The sequence below is a fragment of the Nerophis lumbriciformis genome, linkage group LG01 (genome assembly GCF_033978685.3).
Source record: "Nerophis lumbriciformis linkage group LG01, RoL_Nlum_v2.1, whole genome shotgun sequence".
Classification (NCBI taxonomy): domain Eukaryota; kingdom Metazoa; phylum Chordata; class Actinopteri; order Syngnathiformes; family Syngnathidae; genus Nerophis; species Nerophis lumbriciformis.
In genome coordinates, this window is record NC_084548.2 from 36,916,065 (window position 1) to 36,936,610 (window position 20,546).

Genomic DNA, 20,546 nt, shown 5'->3' on the forward strand with positions numbered 1-20,546 from the left:
TGCATCTACTCATTCTTGAGTTAAGGGTTGAATTGTCCATCCTTGTTCTATTCTCTGTCACTATTTTTCGAACCATACTGAACACCCTCTCTGATGATGCATTGATGTGTGGCACGCACAAAAGTGCTTTCATCAAATGCACTAGATGGCAGTATTGTCCTGTTTAAGAGTGTCACAACATTGCTGTTTACGGCAGACGAACTGCTTTACGGTATACAAAAAAGTGACTGCTGTTGTTGTGTGTTGTTGCCACGCTGGGAGGACGTTAATGAAACTGCCTAACAATAAACCCACATAAGAAACCAAGATCTCGCCCTCCATCATTCTATAGTTATAACATGATTGGGCAGGTACGCTTTTTTATTTTGTGGAGGACCTGAGTCCGCCTGAATTTCGGGAGATTTTCGGGAGAAAATTTGTCCCGGGAGGTTTTCGGGAGAGGCGCTGAATTTCGGGAGTCTCCCGGAAAATCCGGGAGGGTTGGCAAGTATGTATATGGGACGCGAGTCACATGGTTGTCTTACGTCGTAGCAGTAAAATCAGCTGTTCACGGTTTATTTTGTGTGATAAAAGAAGTCCTGGGCAGCACGGTAGAAGAGGGGTTAGTGCGTCTGCCTCACAATACGAAGGTCCTGAGTAGTCGTGAGTTCAATCCCGGCCTCGGGATCTTTCTGTGTGGAGTTTGCATGTTCTCCCCGTGACTGCGTGGGTTCCCTCCGGGTACTCCGGCTTCCTCCCACCTCCAAAGACATGCACCTGGGGATAGGTTGGTTTGGCAACACTAAATTGGCCCTAGTGTGTGAATGTGAGTGTGAATGTTGTCTGTCTATCTGTGTTGGCCCAGCGTTGAGGTGGCGACTTGTCCAGGGTGTACACCGCCTTCCGCCCGATTGTAGCTGAGATAGGCTCCAGCACCCCCCGCGACCCCGAAGGGAATAAGCGGTAGAAAATGGATGGATGGATGGAAAATAAGTCCTTCTTTAGCTTCTGCCTTGTTTTATCGTATATTTCTGCCTTTGCACAAGTAAATGTTTAGTTTTGTATGCACAATAAATTAACACAAAATCCATACTTTGGAGCAAGGTTCAAGCATTGTTATTTAGCTTGTTAGTTCCCTTCGCAGACGAGCGATGATGGTCGTGGACTCATGGTTTAAAAAAGAGTCGTTTAATGTCGGATGCTAGAAAAGTCAGATACGTTGCAACGGTCAGCCTTAATGCATTGTTGCAGCTCGATGATTTACGAGCACAACATGCATGCGCGTTTGCGAGATGAGCAGGTGTAGTGCGCACCTGCGCTCGGCGGGTCTGTTGGTGATTCTTTGGGTGGGGTTGTCACTGATGTCATATTAATACATTTTTGTTTTCCAATATTTATGCGATCGACCGGTAGGGGCCCCAAGATCCTGCAGACTAACTATCCAAATCGCTAGCATTATCTAACAACACCCAAAGCTAATGCACGTACACGTGTTGCGTACGTACATAGTTACGTCATTACGTTCTACAAGCCGTAAGAGGACTGGATATAATGCTTAAAATACATTGGAAAGATAGCGCCCACTCAGCATCTATGTACATGTTGCAAACGGCCCTTCAAGTGATAAAGTTGTGCATTTGAGCGGATTCTGGCTATGTCTGTCCCAAAAAAGACAAAGTCTGTCACTGTGCACCTTCATCCACAATGTGCACTCTGGGTGGAGAAACCCCAACATGTGGGTGTTGGGGCTGCAATAAGTCCAGCACTCCAGGAAAGGGTAACATTATATTGCACTTGAAGTTTGGCTGCAGTGCATGTCACACTTATTTAAAATAATAACAGACATTTTCAGAAAACTATCAAATCTATTCTAATCGCTTGAGAGACACCTGGAAACATCCATTGAGATAAGGATAAAAACACCATAATGCCACTCTGAATTCACAATAAAAAATAAAATACCCATCGTTGTACCGTCTGTTTGAGTGGTAGAGAAGAAGAATGCAACCACAGCGAAAGAGGTTTTGCGCAAATCAGCTGAACAATTCTGGCTGGACTTTGAGGCCATCATTGAACCATGTGACTATTCAATATAAAATACATCTATAATTTAGCGTCTCGCAATTGATTCCATTAATTTTGTTGATAGTAAACATGAAACTGTCGGCTGTCACGCCTCTCCTCACAAGCACACGAATACACAAACAACAAGAGATACACATATCCCTCTGATTTTATTCCGACGCGTCATGGCTTCACAAACATTTGTATTTTACTTTACTTTGTAATTTAGTGTTTACATCAAGTTCAATGTCGAAAATATGTTTTTACTAGAGAAAGTAACAACCAGCACCACACTTAAATTAATTTGATTTCAAACAGAAGGAGGCAACATCCCACAGCAAACAACACACATCATGTAAGTACACACACTACTACTAATACTACTATGTGGGAATAATGATCAACAAATCAATGATTGAAGTCACATACTTGCAATCTTACAATACCCAGCTTGCGGACTAGAAAATAAGACAGCCATGAAAGCACATTCAATCTCTTTTTAACCAGAGGTGATACAATCCAGTGAAAAGATTTAACGAAGCTGCTGTCCCGCAAAAGCTAATATAGACATCTGAGCTCACGCTGCTCTGTCGAGCTTTCTCACTGACATCACACGTCACTCGGCAACAAGCACCGCCTTTTTAAAGACACAAACTCACACACTCTGCTTTCATGAAACACCTTTCCACTGCACATGCCAAATATTTAAAGTATTTTTTTTAAGTAACGTAAAAATTACCTTTTTTAGTAATTACACTTTGTCAGAACTTGGTCAAAAATAGGACTCAGATGCAGAGTGGAGAACAATCCGGCAGGCTTTTATTTTGAAATGTTTCCCTTTCACCTCTTGAGTCAGGGCAACACACAACGGCTATAAACTATAACAACTGGGCGAAAAGGTTTCACAAAAAGTGAACAAACCGAAAATCACTCCGAAAGGAGGAAACAAAAATATCAATCTCTAACTACACTAGCGAGGAATTTAAGTATGAAATTCAAACAACAAAAGACACTCCAAAAGGATGGAAAACAATGGGCTGTAAAGCTTCTACACTGTTTCTGGTCTACAGAAATAATTAACAAAAGGTCACTCTAAAATGAGGAAAAGAAGAGACTGTAAACATTAACGAAACTCACCACTTCGACTTGAAAACTTTACAAAGAAATATTCACTCTGCTTAAGAGGAGAAAAAGAAAACTCAAAATACCAACTTGAAAAATCAGGATCTGGATAACTCAGAGCAAGACGAGACAAGGCTTGGGCGCCATGCTGGACATGCACGCAACAACGAGACATTCTGGCACAGAACAAAGGGAGACGTGGGCTTATAAGACACATGGGGGTAATGGGGAACAGGTGGAACCAATCAGGGATCAGGGATGACGTCAGACTGATGACAAGAGGAAGGGCAAGTGGCCTGAAACGAGAGGAGAATTACTTTTCAAACTAAAACATGAAATTCACAAGACAAAAAAACCCAGTCAAGACCTCCCTCACCGCGGTGTGACACATTTATTAGAGTAAATTTGTTACTAATTCCACTTATTTTTTGGCAAAATAACGAGCAACTATAATTACTTACTTTTTAAGTAATTTTCCAAACAATGACTACATCATCATTTTTTATTAACTCGCCTTGTTCAGTATTACATTATTAGCTGCTGTGCAATGTGATTGTTTACACAATTCTGTTGAGATAATGTCTTAAATCAGGGGTCACCAACCTTTTTGAAACCAAGAGCTACTTCTTGGGTACTGATTAATGCGAAGGGCTACCAGTTTGATACACACTTAAATAAATTGCCAGAAATATCCAATTTGCTTAATTTACCTTTAACTCTATGTTATTATTAATAATCAATTATATTTATCTTTGTGGAAACACTGATTATCTTAATGATTTCTCACAATAAATATATATTGAAACAGATGAATATCAATATGCAACACTTTATTTTTATATTTTCTCTCAGTGCACATTTTTCAAATTGAACATTTTCAAATGATCACTTCTAAGACAGTCTTTTGAAATCACAATATCCCATTTTAACTAGCTAACATTTTTTAACAAACCATGAATTACTTTGCACCATGTTTGTACAAATAATAACTCATGTAAAATACAAAAGTCACATGTGACATAAATAAATCATGTCACACTTTGAACTGGACACCAAATCTGTTATCTGTTTCTTTGTCAGTTAGTGAAGACCAAGTCTTTAAAATATTTTCTTGGATTTTTAAATTCTATTTGAGTTTTGTCTCTCTTAGAATTAAAAATGTCGAGCAAAGCGAGACCAGCTTGCTAGTAAATAAATACAATTTAAAAAAATAGAGGCAGCTCACTGGTAAGTGCTGCTATTTGAGCTATTTTTAGAACAGGCCAGCTGGCTACTCATCTGGTCCTTACGGGCTACCTGGTGCCCGCGGGCACCGCGTTGGTGACCCCTGTCTTAAATGATGTGCAGTAGCACACAGAAACGGAAAGAAATCAGCTGAGGAGGGTGTCTAGTTTATCCTGAGTGAGGGGTGTTGGCGCTGCACCTTTTTGTCAGGACATCCTGTTCAATGTGTTCTCTTCTTCTGCACCTTCTCCTCCCTCATTTCCCTTTTTACATCACTGGCCATCTCCATTTACTTATTGAGCTGTTCTGTCATTGAGCTGTCCATCGACTGGCCCTCTGATCCATCCTCCATCTGTCTACCACTGACAGACTTTTAATTGATGAGGGAGCAGGTCAAATTAAGCAATTAGGCCAAGTGGCGGAAAAAGAGACAGAGCGGCATGTCTTTTTCAGGTAGACGGGTTGTGTAGGGGAGGAGGGTGTGTTGAGAGGGCTGGGGGTGAGGATGCTGTGAAGGATAATGAATGCGGGAGGCCTAGCATATGCGCAGTGTTTACGCTTTTTCATTTTGGAATTTGAATGAATTTTTCATAGCTATTCATAAAAAATCCATCAATATTTCACCTGGGGAAAGTGAAGGAGAAGGAGGGGGAGAGGCAGAAAAAAGGACCCCGGCAGAACGAGTTGTCATGAAAGTCCATTGAAGCAAAAACGAAGAAGAAGGAAGAAGCGTGAGGGAGGAGGGATGTTTACGCCGAGGAGACAAACACCTAGCAGATAGGGGTAGCAAGGCAGGAGGTGGCAGAGTGAGTGGAAGGGTAGTGGGGGTGTACAGTCTAAATGTCTGGGTGAGAATGAGAGCGACGGCTGGTGTGGTATCAGAAGGTGTGCGTTTGTGTGGAGCGTAGTTTTGAGCCAAAGCCATCTCCCACCCCCCTCTAACAGTAACAGCAGGAGTGGGGTTGTGTTAATTTTCACTTTGTCAAACTCCATTATGTGAAGAAAAAAAAAACATCTGCTCCTTCCCATTAACATACAGTGGGGCCTTGACACCAGTGATGGGATTCCTGTTATTTGTTTCTTTCTGAAAACGCAGAATCAACCAGTGGCATATTGTTCGATGCTCGTGTTTTACCACCTGGTTTCCGAAGAAAACCCCAATTGAAAACAGTTCAACTTTTATCATACTCATATTGCTCCAGGATGCAGGCTTGTTGATCATTTCACACACCTGTGATCAGTGGTGGGCAGTAATGAGCTACACGTAGCAACACCACGTAGTTTAACTACATTTCTCAGTAGTGTGGCGGAGGTGTCGCTACTTTTTGAACTGGTAGTGATTCCTGTTGCTTAGCTATGGGGGAGGAGGGAATATGCAGAAATTCCTTGATGATTGCTTGGTTTATGTATGTTGAGTCACAATTAGCTGAGGTTAGGGCAAAACATTACGACAGGCCGATCAGAGGCAAGATAAGGCGGGTCACGACACTTTAAAACCAGAAAGCCAAAACCGCCTGCAGCGGTGGGAGAAACCACATGAGGCGAGGGTCTTGTTTGAGGCCCCGTTTACACTAAGCCGGATAAGGTTATCCAGGGTAAATCCCACCTAACCTTATCCATGTCCACACACAATGCCAGCGTTTAAGACCCTCGACGGCCAGGTAATACAAAGCACATGCTACCTTTTTTATTACATCCGCGGGAGCTCACATTCTCGTTGACTGTCCTTCGACAAATGGACAAAGTTTTTCGGTAGGTAGAATCACAGCATTGGAAAGTTCTCTTGCCGTCTGAGAAGTGTTGTATCCGAAATAGCTGCAATCGCTTTCTCTTAAGGTATTCATGTGTGATTTCCACAAGCGTCTGTACATGTAGAAGAAGGAGAAACACAGACATGTCTGGATGACTCGCCTTCATATTTCCAGTGGTTAGCGCCGAGTTACGAAACCGCTTTATTATGAAGCTGGCTGTTGCGATTTCTTTCTGACGTCACTTCCTGTGTGGGGCGCGGTCTTCCTGGCGTCACTTCCTCTCCGAACTCAGTTTGTAAACGATCAATGAGTCCATACAAAGCTAAGAGCCGGAGATTCAAGAAATACACGGCGCACTTACCCGTGTTAAAAATGATAGTTTAGTGTGGCTGAAACGGGGCTTAGGCTAAATAATTATTTGTTTAAGGGGTCATCCAGCTTAGGTGTAGACATGGCCTTAATAACTATTTTCTCTTCCAGGGTGAATCAATAAGCCAAACGTGTCAAACTCCTTTTAGATCGGGGGCCACATGGAGAAATATCTACTCCCAAGTGGGACAGACGGCACGATAACTTAAAAATAAAGACAACTTCAGATTGTTTTCTTTGTTTAACAATAAAACAAGCACATTCTAAAAATGTACAAATCATAATGTTGTTGTTTTTTTTGTTTTTTTTACACTTACATGTTGCGATTAATAGTATTCTATCTTTATTTGTCGTTATTTAGACATTCTGAATACATTATATTATAATGTTCATCAGTCAACTCATTGGTGTTAATTTTCAATCTATCAAGATAAAAAAAAATGTATATCAAAATCAAATTAGAAGATGTTATTTATGTAGGTTGCTCATTTTCCTCGACTGGTGCACTAACATGATGTGGTTTATTATTTTTTACATATGTAGCATCATCTACAAAGATACAAAGAATTGCTATTGCGACATGTAGTGGGCACATTTAGAACAGCTGTTTCTTTCATTAAAAAATTTCGGCTCATTTTTATACTTAGCAAAATCATCCCGCGGGCCGGGTAAAACCTGTCTGCGGGCCTGCAGGTACGATTGACACCCCTGCAATAAGCCATTCACTGGTACTTTAATGTAATTAACATTATTTTTAACATTTTATAAGCCTTCTCTTTTGGGTTGGCTAACTCGAGGATGCACAGCTGTGTGAGCGAACCACTTATGGAGCAGGGAAGTGATGGGAAAGTGTCAATGCCGATTACCCCCTACTGCTCAGTTAACACTGGTATAAAAGTCCTGGGACAAAACTCACTTTAATTGATTTCTGTTCATGTAAAGATGGAGTTTGCTAATGTCTGTTATGTGAGACAAATGTTTTGGACTTTTTATTTGGCCAGGTTATTGTCATTTGCCATTGTGGTTTCTGTTCAAACAGTAATTTATCCTCTGCTGAAAAGTCCCAATTTCGCTAGAGAGTACATATTTTGGTGTTAATTTAATAGTAATATTATTTTTAGTTGCCTTTAATTTAATTTGGGCTTTCCCCCTTATGTTGTACTTGGAATCACAATTTTGCAAGTTAAAATGTTAAAAAAGACACAGGGTAGTTTATTTTGTGTTTATTTTAAATAACAATTGTTAAGGTTTAAGAAAGCTTGAAAGGTAAAATAATGGAAAATTATAAAATATAGCAACGATTACTTTTATCCCATTGATTTTTTGAACATTGATGTTCCAGTTAATCTAATTTTCAGTGAATGTATAAGATAAGCAAATATAAGCCTTGGCTTCAGCCTATTCCTTTTTCGGTCATTATATTTCTTTTTGTGTGTGTATGTGCATGATTGTTAATATGTATAATCTGTGTTGTTAAATTGATCACACAAAATGGTTGATTATATGACCAAAATAAACTCATTTAATTTCATTTAATTTCAAATAATCAAACTGAGCATTTTTGGTGGAAAGTTCTACATTAAGTTGAGATTTATATTCATATATACAGTCATGGTCAAAAGTTTACATACACTTGTAAAGCACATAATGTCATGGCTGTCTTGAGTTTCCAATACTTTCTATAACGCTTATTTTTTTTGTGATAGAGTGATTGGAGCACATACTTGTTGGTCACAAAAAACATTCATGAAGTTTGGTTCTTTTATGAATTTATTATGGGTCTACTGAAAATGTGACCAAATTTGCTGGGTCAAAAGTATACATGCTCAATTTTTGTTTCATCTGACCACAGAACTTTCCTCCAGAAGGTCTTATATTTTTCCATGTGATGTCAGATGAAAAAAAAATGGAGCTGTTTGGCCACAATACCCAGCAATATGTTTGGAGGAGAAAAGGTAAGGAATTTAATCCCAGGAACACCTACCTACCGTCAAGCATGGTGGTGATAGTATTATGCTCTGGGCCTGTTTTTCTGCCAATGGAACTGGTGCTTTACAGAGAGTAAATGGGACAATGAAAAAGGAGGATTACCTCCAAATTCTTCAGGACAACCTAAAATCATCAACCCGGAGGTTGGGTCTTGGGCGCAGTTGGGTGTTCCAACAGGACAATGACCCCAAACACACGAAAAAGTGGTAAAGGAATGGTTAAATCAGGCTAGAATTAAGGTTTTAGAATGGCCTTCCCAAAGTCCTGACTTAAACGTGTGGACAATGCTGAAGAAACAAGTCCATGTCAGAAAACCAACACATTTAGCTGAACTGCACACATTTTGTCAAGAGGAGTGGTCAAAAATTCAACCAGAAGCTTGCCAGAAGCTTGTGGATGGCTACCAAAAGCGCCTTATTGCAGTGAAACTTGCCAAGGGACATGTAACCAAATATTAGCATTGCTGTATGTATACTTTTGACCCAGCAGATTTGGTCACATTTTCAGTAGACTCATAATAAACAAGTATGTGCTCCAATCACTCTATCACACAAAAAAAATAACAGGTAGAAATTATTGAAAACTCAAGACAGCAATGACATTATGTTCTTTACAAGTGTATGTAAACTTTTGACCACGACTGTATGTAATGTTGATGTAGCAAGCTACTTTTGCCATGTATAGTGTACCACTTGCTACAATTCTGTGGGGATGGCGTCACCAGCAGCTTAGAAACATTTAACCGAGAGTAACTCGTAGCTTAGTTTACTACATTTTTTCCAAGTAGCTTGCCCATCACTGCCAGTAAGCAGTGACTAGCTTGACCTCTGTGCTCACTAGACTACACGACTAAATCTACCTCTGGGGGGTTATGTGGGGTGTCATTTGCATGAATTTATGCCAGCGGGCCGGTCACTCATCAGTCTACAGGTAGTCAATTAAATATCTAATTAAGTGGGAAGGAGTTTGAATAATGTAGAAGTATTGACTGTTCAGGTTGGCTGGGTGGGTGGGCTGATGGCTGTGTCTAAATCAACACTCTAGCACTTAGGGGGGGTGATACTTTTACGTGAGTATTTGTCTCACTGTACAAACACATAACCAACACGGTTATATTAAATACAACAGATACAAAGTCATAACCAATTTTACCGTTTTATGTTTTTATCTTTAGGATTACACATTATCAGTGGTTGATTACAATCTGTTCCTTTGGTCGACCTTCTGATTCTTTCTGATTTTAACCGCTGAAAACGTCTCTTCTCATCTTCTTTTTTTCCTTAACAAATCCTGTCAAAGTTGTGGCTTCTTTTGGAAAATATTTAGCAAAAAAGCCTCAAAACGCATCATAAAGGTTCAAATTACTTTAAAAAAAAGGCATATTTTTTTTAGTTTTTTCAATATCATCAGGTTAATTTGACTTTAGATGTCCAAACCAAACCTGAAAGATTGAAGAAGACAGGGGCCCTTCATTAGGCGTTATCTCAGGGGTAGGGAACCTATGGCTCTAGAGACAGATGTGGCTCTTTTGATGACTGCATCTGACTCTCAGATAAATCTTAGCTGATATTTGCTTAACATGATAAGTAATGAATATTTACTCTGGTAATCACAGTGTTAAAAATAACCGCTTATCAACCAGACTTCAAAGCCATCAGCAAAAACCATGCAGCACCAGAAGTCGCATTAATGGTAAGAAGTATTTTATTTATTATTGGTTATCTTCAGAATAACAATGTTATTAAAAAGAATAAGAGACTTATCATACTCTAAACATGTTGGTCTTACTTAAAAATGCGAGCATTTAGTTGTATTCAGTGTTAAAATTTTTTATATGGCTCTCACGGAAATACATTTTAAAATATTTGGCTTTCATGGCTCTCTCAGCCAAAAAGGTTACTGCCCCTGTGTTATCTCATTCCCCACTCAGTGACAGTGTGAATTTTGTTATAATCCGTAGCCCGGATCATGTTTTCAGCTTATTTTTGACTACCTCAGTTCTGTTTTCTGCACCCCTGGGTTTGTGTTTTCAGTTACCATGGGTGCTGATTGGTTGCAGCTGCCTCTGATTAGTGTCTGGGATGCTCACCTGCTGCCAGGCACTAATCAGAGTGCTATTTTTTCATGTTGCTTGCCACACACTGTCTGGCCTCCTGATTTGCTACAAGCAACAGTTAACGACAGATTGTTTGATTTCTGTTTTTGTATGCTAGCTCCCGCGCTAGCCTCCTTAGCGTTTGTCTACCATGCTATTAGCACGCCTTTGTTTTTCCCTGTATGATTTTAGGAAGAATAAATAATTTCCTACCTGCACGCTGTGTCCGGAGTTCGTCTGCATCCTGAGAGAACGACCTCCGCATCACTATGCATCCCGATCGTTACACATTTCTTCATATGCCTTCTGAGATGTATTTTATTATTTTTTTATTTTTACTTATATTCATGTGCTCTAATCCCTGTTAATACAGGTCGCTCATTAAGATGATCACACAAATAAAAAGGGAGTAATTTACTTTCATTAAAGCATTAGCAAATACTTCTTGGTCTCAATAATTTGCTTTGAGAACAAAACATTTGGAGTATTTCTTACCTTTTGCTTTATTTGTATCTGAAGCAGCACTATCTAACCTCCGTGAACACATACTTTGTATGATCACCTCTTTGTATTCAGTTTATCCGGTTAAGAGAAACATTTGACCTTGGAGCTCCATATTGACAGCCACATTCATTCATTTATTCATTAGAGCAGTGGTCCCCAACCACAGGTCCAGGGACCGGTACCGGTCCGTGACGCATTTGCTACCGGGCCGCACAGAAACAATAAATAATTTATAAAGGACTGCATTTTCTCCAACTTAACTTTGGCCTGTCCCACTAGACCAGGGGTGTTAAAATTGTTTTCATTGAGGGCCACATCGCAGTCATGGCTGCCATGAGAGTGCCGCTTGTAACAGTAAGTAATTAATGAATTTGCCTATAAATTTAAATATTTTAAAAACAATTTACATAAAGAGTAAAAAAAAATCGGTGGATTTTACCACTGTTTTTTTACAGAAAAAAACTGGCAGCTTAGTTGCCAGATTTTAATGTAAAATATATGGTGTTTTTTATTTATTTATTATTATTATTATTATTGTTTACAATATATTATTGTAATAAGAAATACAGTACCGCTGTTTAATTTAATTTTGGCAACTCAGCTGCCAGTTGTTTACCATAATGTGGTACCATAAAATCATCAGACAAAAAAAAACCTGACAGCTCAGTCGACAGAATTTTACTGTAAGAAAAACCCAAACATTGGTCGTTTTTTTTTCAACTTACAGTAATATAATGTAAAAAAAAACTCCCAAATTTTTTACAGTAAAATCTATTGGTAATTTTTATAGTGTACAATTTGATGAATAACTTGCTTCGAAATCAAAAGTTAGGCTGTTCCCGGATGTCTGCAATTGAGTCGTTCTGTTGTTAGTTTTCCTGATGAAATAAACCAAAATAATAAGTCTAATTATAGTTATAGTTCTAATCACACGAGCTCATGAACTTACAATAAAATGTTTTTTTTGTCAAAATATAATTTTAATGTAATTTTGCGGCCGTATTTGATGCACCCCGCAATAATACATCATTGCAGTGCTTGTGACCAGCTGGCTCTCTAACACGCTCCTGCAAGCGCAATGTACGTCTAAAAAAGGCAGAACAACCCAAAAAATATTTATCCCCTCATTTTGCCAAAATCCTCATTAGCTTTGGACCAACAATTACCAAGAAATTATGACTTTTGTGTGAATATTAATAATCACTTCATAATACATGTGCTTTTACTCTTGTTTTTTTTTTTAAATAAATAGGTTTTGCTGTGGCGAGTCTGCAAGGCTTCCTGGTTTTATAATCACCATATTAACTTGAATATTGAACTAATGCTGCTTTTTACACACACACACACACACACACACACACACACACACACACACACACACACACACACGCACACACACTCACGCAAACACACACACACACACACACATATATATATATAAACATATATATATATATATATATATATATATATATATATATATATATATATATATATACATATATATATATATATATATATATATATATATATATATATATATATATGTGTACCGTATTTCCTTGAATTACCGCCGGGGCGGTAATTAATTTAAAACCTCTTCTCACTCCAGCGCTTACCAAAGGTATGCGGTAAATGCAAACATGCACTAATTATTTTAAAACCTCTTCTCACTTCGGCGCTTACCAAAGGCATGCAGTAAAGTTAGGCCTGCGCTTTGAGTGTGATGTAAGGATACCATCATGAAAAGCACATTTAATAAAAAAAACTTTGTTATGGTCTTACCTTTACTTATAAATGAAGTCCATGCGCAGCTCCTTCTGACCAAAAGCATCGATAACTTGTTTATAGAAGTCTTCCTTATCTTTCTTCAGTTTTAAAAGTCTGTCTGTCTCGATGGAGATCTTCCTTAAAGTATTACCTCCTGCTTGGATTGAAAGTCCAGTTTAGAAAACTGTTTTATTTTAGATATGTAATCCTCCATGTTAAAAGTGCGAGCGAGAGGAAAAAATAAACGATCGCTGCTAACTGTTGCTGCTTGTTGTCACTTCTTCTGCAGCCGAGTAGTCGCAAGAAGGATCGCTAGCGCCCTCTACCACCAGGAGGCGGGAGTCATTTAATGACTCATATTTGGCACACGCAGCTACGGTATATTAATAAAACATAGCTGCTTACTGTTCTTTTTAGCATATTCAATAGCTTGGACCTTAAATCCTACTGAATAGCTCTAAATCTTCTTCCCTTTATGTGATTTCAAATTATTGAAATCAGCCTCCTCCATTTTGAAAATGATGACAGGTGAAGTGTCACTGATGACGTGACGAGTTTGACCCGGGCGGAAATTCTAGACATGCGCTAATAAAAAAAATATTTTGCAAAACGAGTTTGACCCGGCGTTAATCCTGAGCCGGCGGTAATGCTAAGCATGCGCTAATTATTTTGCAAAACGAGTTTGACCCGGCAGAACGGTGGGAGAGGGGTTAGTGCGTCTGCCTCACAGTACGAAGTTGCTGAGTAGTCTGGGGTTCAATCCCAGGCTCGGGATCTTTCTGTGTGGAGTTTGCATGTTCTCCCCGTGACTGCGTGGGTTTCCTCCGGGTATTGCGCCTTCGTCCCACCTCCAAAGACATGCACCTCGGGATAGGTTGATTGGCAACACTAAATTGGCCCTAGTGTGTGAATGTGAGTGTGAATGTTGTCTGTCTATCTGTGTTGGCCCTGTGATGAGGTGGCGACTTGTCCAGGGTGTACCCCGCCTTCCACCCGATTGTAGCTGAGATAGGCTCCAGCGCCCCCCGCGACCCCGAAGGGAATAAGCGGTAGAAAATGGATGGATGGAGTTTGACCCGGCTGTAATGCGCATACTATATACCCGGAGGCAATTCAAGGAAATACGGTATATATATATATATATATATATATATATATATATATATATATATATTAGGGTTAACAATGCAAACACGTTAACGACTGTGATTAATTTTAAAAAATGATCGCGTAACCATAAATGAATGATGATTAATCAGTGTTTGTTTTGACCAATGCCGGAAGGCAGTGCACATTATGCACAGGCGGTGATCACGTCAGACACCAGTTACAGCGATGTATAAACCTTAAAAATAAACCTCGATGGAATTTAAATTTGAGGTAATTAGTTAATGTTGCGCCAACAAACTTTCTTATCACCGGCGCACATCAAGTTTAAAATAGCATCTTAAAGCGAAACATGAACATAAGGATGGCCCCGCGAGCATGAATGCTACTTAAATAGGGTTGCCAAACATCCCTTGAAAAGGAAATCGTTTCATATTTAGAAACTAAAGTACGTTTTCCGTATTGGGCTGTCAAGGGACGCACTTTGTCAAGTCTTTTTATTAGGTAAGTAGCCATGTTCCCGGGTTGGTGCGCCCTGTAGAAGAAAAAGGTAAACCGCGACGTCACACGGCAGTTTTGCCTCCGCAGTTTAACCACAGTGGCCAACAGGCACTGAGCAGGCATTTTATCAGTGCAGCAGATAACTTAAGTAAGTGTATACACGTTCAAATAGAAGTGTTCTGCTGTCTATGCTTGCAATAAGTGCAATTAAAATGTGAGCGTGTTAGTTTGATTACTGAGTGCACTTGGTTCGAGGTCGATCACACGTCGTCATTCAATAAGGATTTTACACATCCAGTTTGCACCCTTCTGTAAGAGAAGAAAGGTATGTGGCAAGTTAAAACTATTAGTAACATGTCATTTATTCCACTTTAATGAGCTATAATCTTGTGTGATGCTTTAATTTAATGACAAATTACACAATGCAGCATAAAGACAATAACCCCACTGAGAGGAGATCTCCTTCATAAATAAAGCACAATTGAAATGTTGCCAGTCATATTAGTGAAACAAATATCCCACCTCTCTCTTTGTCACAGTAGTTTTCATAGTGATGACATTTTGAGACCTGCTTTATCATAAAGCTGAATGTATTATTTTTTTAAGTTAAGCAGGACAGACTCCTGTTAAAGAAATATGTTTATTTTTTATTCTGTTAAGTTAAGCAGAAAATATTTTTACTCAAGACAAGAAAATAAAAAGTTTCACTTAATTCTTACTATACTTACGGTCACCGTGATCTGAGCAAATAAATGACTTGCAGTTCAGTAAAACATTTAGAAAAACTTCCCGTGTGACGTTATGACTACAAAATTACATTTGTATCCAAATATTAGTTAGTTTTTTCTTAAGCAAATGTTATTCATGTTAGCAAATAAAAACCTTTTTTTAACCGATTTCCGAACTCTAAATGGGTGAATTTTGGCGAATTAAACGCCTTTCTATTATTCGCTCTCGGAGCGATGACGTCACAACGTGACGTCACATCGGGAAGCAATCCGCCATTTTCTCACTTTCGTCGGTGTGTTGTCGAAGGGTGTAACAACACAAACAGGGACGGATTCAAGTTGCACCAGTGGCCCAAAGATGCGAAAGTGGCAAGAAATTGGACGAAATTTGTTCAAAATACGAGGGTGTGGGGAAAGCCGACGAAATGGTCAGTCGTTTGTTCCGCACACTTTACCGACGAAAGCTATGCTACGACAGAGATGGCAAGAATGTGTGGATATCCTGCGACACTCAAAGCAGATGCTGACATCAAATCCAAAACTGGACAGATCAGCTTTCAGGAAAAGAGCACGGATGAGGGTATGTCTACAGAATATATTAATTGATGAAAACTTTATTCATTACTCGCGGTTTTACGTAAATTATTATACACAAACTGTGTTTACCAATAATTTAGCTTAAAAACATTTATTTTTTTCAATCATTCGAGTACATTCGGGTAGTCTTGTGTAATGCAGTATTTTGTGTCTATTTAGGTATGGTTAACCTGAGTGCTGAAATCGTGGAAAAATATATGTTCTTAGCGCGCCTGAAATGGGCTGTCTGCACTCTCAAAGTGCATGTTGTTGCCAAATGTATTTCATATGCTGCAAACCTAGTTCATAGTTTTTAGTTTCCTTTAATGCCAAACAAACACATACCAATCGTTGGTTGGAAGGCGATCGCTAATTCGTCTTCGTTTTCTCCGTGTCTCTAGCTGTCGTGTCGTTTTCGTCGTTTTTGCTTGCATACGGTTCAAACGGATATGGCTCAATAGCTTCAGTTTCTTCTTCAATTTCGTTTTCGCTACCTGCCTCCACACTACAACCATCCGTTTCAATACATGCGTAATCTGTTGAATCGCTTAAACCGCTGAAATCCGAGTCTAAATCCGAGCTAATGTCGATATAGCTTGCTGTTCTATCCGCCATGTTTGTTTGTATTGGCATCACTGTGTGACGTCACAGGAAAATGGACGGGTGTATATAACGATGGTTAAAATCAGGCACTTTGAAGCTTTTTTTAGGGATATTGCGGGATGGGTAAAATTTTGAAAAAAACTTCGAAAAATAAAATAAGCCACTGGGAACTGATTTTTAACTGTTTTAACCCTTCTGAAATTGTGATAATGTTCCCCTTTAAGGACAAATGGTGTCAAAGCATTGTTACAGTTTGTGCTAACCTTTTCACTCCACTCACGCCTTACACATTTAATGAATACGTGTAAACCAACAGTAGAGCAAACACAACAATGAATACTGAACATGTTGCTCGCAGCAGGTGCTATATAACATATTTTGCATGTGTTTATTCGCAAGTTGGCAAAACGACATGTCTATTAAATGCCAGTGCAATTTCCAAACTCTCTTCTTAAGTAACCGTAACCACAGATTTGTTTTGGTTTATTTGTCCTCACGGTGGTTTGAGCACAGAGATGCTGTTTTGATGAGAGTGAAACCACAGATAGATAGAGTTGATTGCCCGCTTGTAGCAACACGGAACAGCAACGGAATTCCTTGTAAGTCCCACGGCGTTATGGTGTTTCTTTGAGTAGCAGTGTGTTCTCGCCGCTATGGAAAATGATGAGATAGAAATCAGCAAAGAGCAGCACATATTGGAGCTGTCTGAAGCAATTATGTGGACAGCGCCCTCACTGCAAGTCTGTATTGCATAGATGAAACAAGGTCAAGGGCAATACTTAAATGTAATACTTTCACACACAGTTTTTATTACCATTAGGAACTAATGAGTGGCCCCGGTTTATTTCACTCAGAGCATCTATAAGTGTGAATGCTTAAACAATCAGAATTTAAACTGCTGTTTCAAAGAGAATATGGTCCAACATTCAATAAACTACAAATTGTCATGATCTGTTGCCCGGATCATGTTCTATTTTTCTGTTACGATGTCGTGGCATCGTGATGCCGGGGGTCGTCTTTCCAAGATGCAGAGGAACGTCAGGAAGCAGCTTGCAGGTACGAAGAATGCTTTATTCTTAAATGCAGACAAAAATATGCTGTGCGGTGCCCACGGCACGGAAAACAATAATGGTTAAGTTAAAGTTAAAAGTTAAAGTACCAATGATTGTCACACACACACTAGGTGTGGCGAAATTATTCTCTGCATTTGACCCATCACCCTTGATCACCCCCTGGGAGGTGAGGGGAGCAGTGGGCAGCAGCGGTGGCTGCGCCCGGGAATCATTTTTGGTGATTTAACCCCCAATTCCAACCCTTGATGCTGAGTGCCAAGCAGGGAGGTAATGGGTCCCATTTTTATAGTCTTTGGTATGACTCGGCCGGGATTTGAACTCCCAACCTACCGATCTCAGGACGGACACTCTAACCACTAGGCCACTGAGTAGGCCAAAAGATGCTAGTCAAAACACGGACAAGGAGCGTAAACGAGAACGTAACTGTGTTGCATGGTAGCAAACAATGAAGCCAGACAGTGTGTGGCGAGCGACGTGAATAATAAGCTCTCTGATTAGTGCCCGGCAGCAGGTGAGCATCCCGGACACTAATCAGAGGCAGGTGATACTAATTTGCACTCCAAAACAAACCCAGGGGTGCACAAAACAGGAACTGAGGCAGTCCAAAACCAAACAGAACATGATCCGGAAAACGGATCATGACACTAATATTAACTTTGAAATAGTTATTTTTATATTGGCTTTAGGGTGACTCCTGGAACAAATTGATTATATTTCCCATTATTAAAAAAGAAGGTCGGTTGATTGTCTCTGAACTGAGGTTGTACGACTTGTAGACAGCTGGCATCAATTTGTGCAAATAGGGAGTGATAATGATTAAGGAATCTTACAACAACTCACAATCGATTCCCGATCCAAACTGATTCTAACAATATATTATTTGTTATAAATATTATAATGAAACCATTTTAAAACAGGTTAGAGCAGGGGTAGGGAACCTATAGCTCTAGAGCCAGATGCGGCTCTTTTGATGACTGCATCTGGCTCTCAGATAAATCTTAGCTGACATTGCTTAACACGATTAGTAATGAATAATTATGCTGGTAATCACAGTGTTAAAAATAATGTTCAAAATATAAAACATTTGCATGCATTTTCAATCCATCAATCCGTTTTGTAACGCACCTGCTCAAAAAGTCGCATCAATGGTAATAAGTATTTTATTTAATATTGGTTAGCTTCAGAATAACAATGTTATTATTTAAAAAAAAGACTTATTATACTCTAAAAATGTTGGTCTTACTTAAAAATGCACCCATTTACTTGGATTCAGTGTTGAAAAATGTTATATGGCTCTCACGGAAATACATTTTAAAATATTTGGCTTTCATGGCTCTCTCAGCCAAAAAGGTTCCCGACCCCTGGGTTAGAGGTTATAAATGCTCCTCTTGGCTGCTAAGATATGACGTGTACGCGCAGCCAGTCAGTGTGGAGAATGGCCTGAAAAAAAAAATCGCAATTCGGATGTGAATCGATTTTGTTGCGAATCCCTAATAATAATACCTCAGCTTACAAGTTTATTTGGTTCCATGACGTAGCTCACAGGTGTCGAACTCAAGGCCCGGGGGCCAGATCTGGCTCGCCCCATCATTGTATGTGGCCCGCGAAATCCTGGGAAAAATGTGTGTTGATAAAATATTTCATTTTTTTACTGAATGCAAATAATTATTTATATTTTGACAGGAAAAAATTTGTATCTTTTTAACGTTATTATCTAATCATGCCAAATATTACATTATTACATAGTGTATTACAAAAATAGATTAATAAAGATAAAAATAAACAGTTACAGTTTATAGTTACAGAATAGTTGTCACTTTTACGTATGATGTATCCATTAATTTGTACATGAAACAATCTAATAATCAAGTGCATAGGCAATAATGTAATAATATGAGGTGATTACTGGTACACATGTATATCAATGCTGTCAAATAATATATATATATATATATATATATATATATATATATATATATATATATATATATATATATATATATATATATATATATTTTAAATCAGATACATTTGAATTTGGATTAATCATAGGTTATTGCCCGCATGCATAATTTTAATTAATAAAAATAAGCGGCCATTACTGCGATGTGGCACTCAAAGAAAACAAGTTTGACACCCCTGACGTAGCTCATAACCCAAAATACTTTAAATGAATTAAAATGACATTATTTTGTTCTGGGCCCCCCAAAAAAATCACCTTAATTTAAACCTGTAACATGTTTTGTACTAAGAAAAAAGAAACGTGTCAAATATTGTATCAAAAATAATACCGTAGTATATACTTAAAACAAACTACAATAGTAATAATATTGAACAGCATTTACCTTAGAGAGCGAACGTCTATGCTATCTCTTGTGGGATGTTTCACCATCAAACACACCATCAACAGCTTTTCCATATTTTCATTGATGAAAAATGTTAACTAGTTAAAAATATTTTTAACACCGTTGGCTGACATTAATCTTCCTCTGTATCAGGTGTCCCCAAACTTTTTGACTTGGAACCCGCATTGGGTTAAAGAAATTTGGTGGGCTGTATATATATATATATATATATATATATATATATATATCCCTCGCACACTAATTGACTGTGGCGACACTGCGACGACACTGCGGCGACACTGCGGCGCAAGCGCGATGTCACGTTATTAATGGAAAAATGCATTTTTAAACAATAACCCAAGACCCTGAGAATAACAAGCGGTAGGAAATGGATTAGAAAGGACAGATTTAAAAAAAAAAAAACATTTAAAATAAAATTTAAAAAATTAAATATATATATATATATATATATACTGTATATATTTTACATATTTTTTATTTTTTTAAACTTGGATTTTCCCGCGGGCCGAATTTTTGGGACCTCTGCTCTATATAACACAGACCAGCAATGCTACACGGACACCTTGGTCATGTTTTTCAATGATTACTTTCTTTAATTCAATGAATATTATCCACTTCTTCTTCTCAGTAAGTTCTTCACACTGTTCTTCTTAATTTCCATGGTTGGAGAAACAAAGTTACGTCTTTGTATAGCTATTAGCTAACAAGCTGTCAAGGGAGAGACC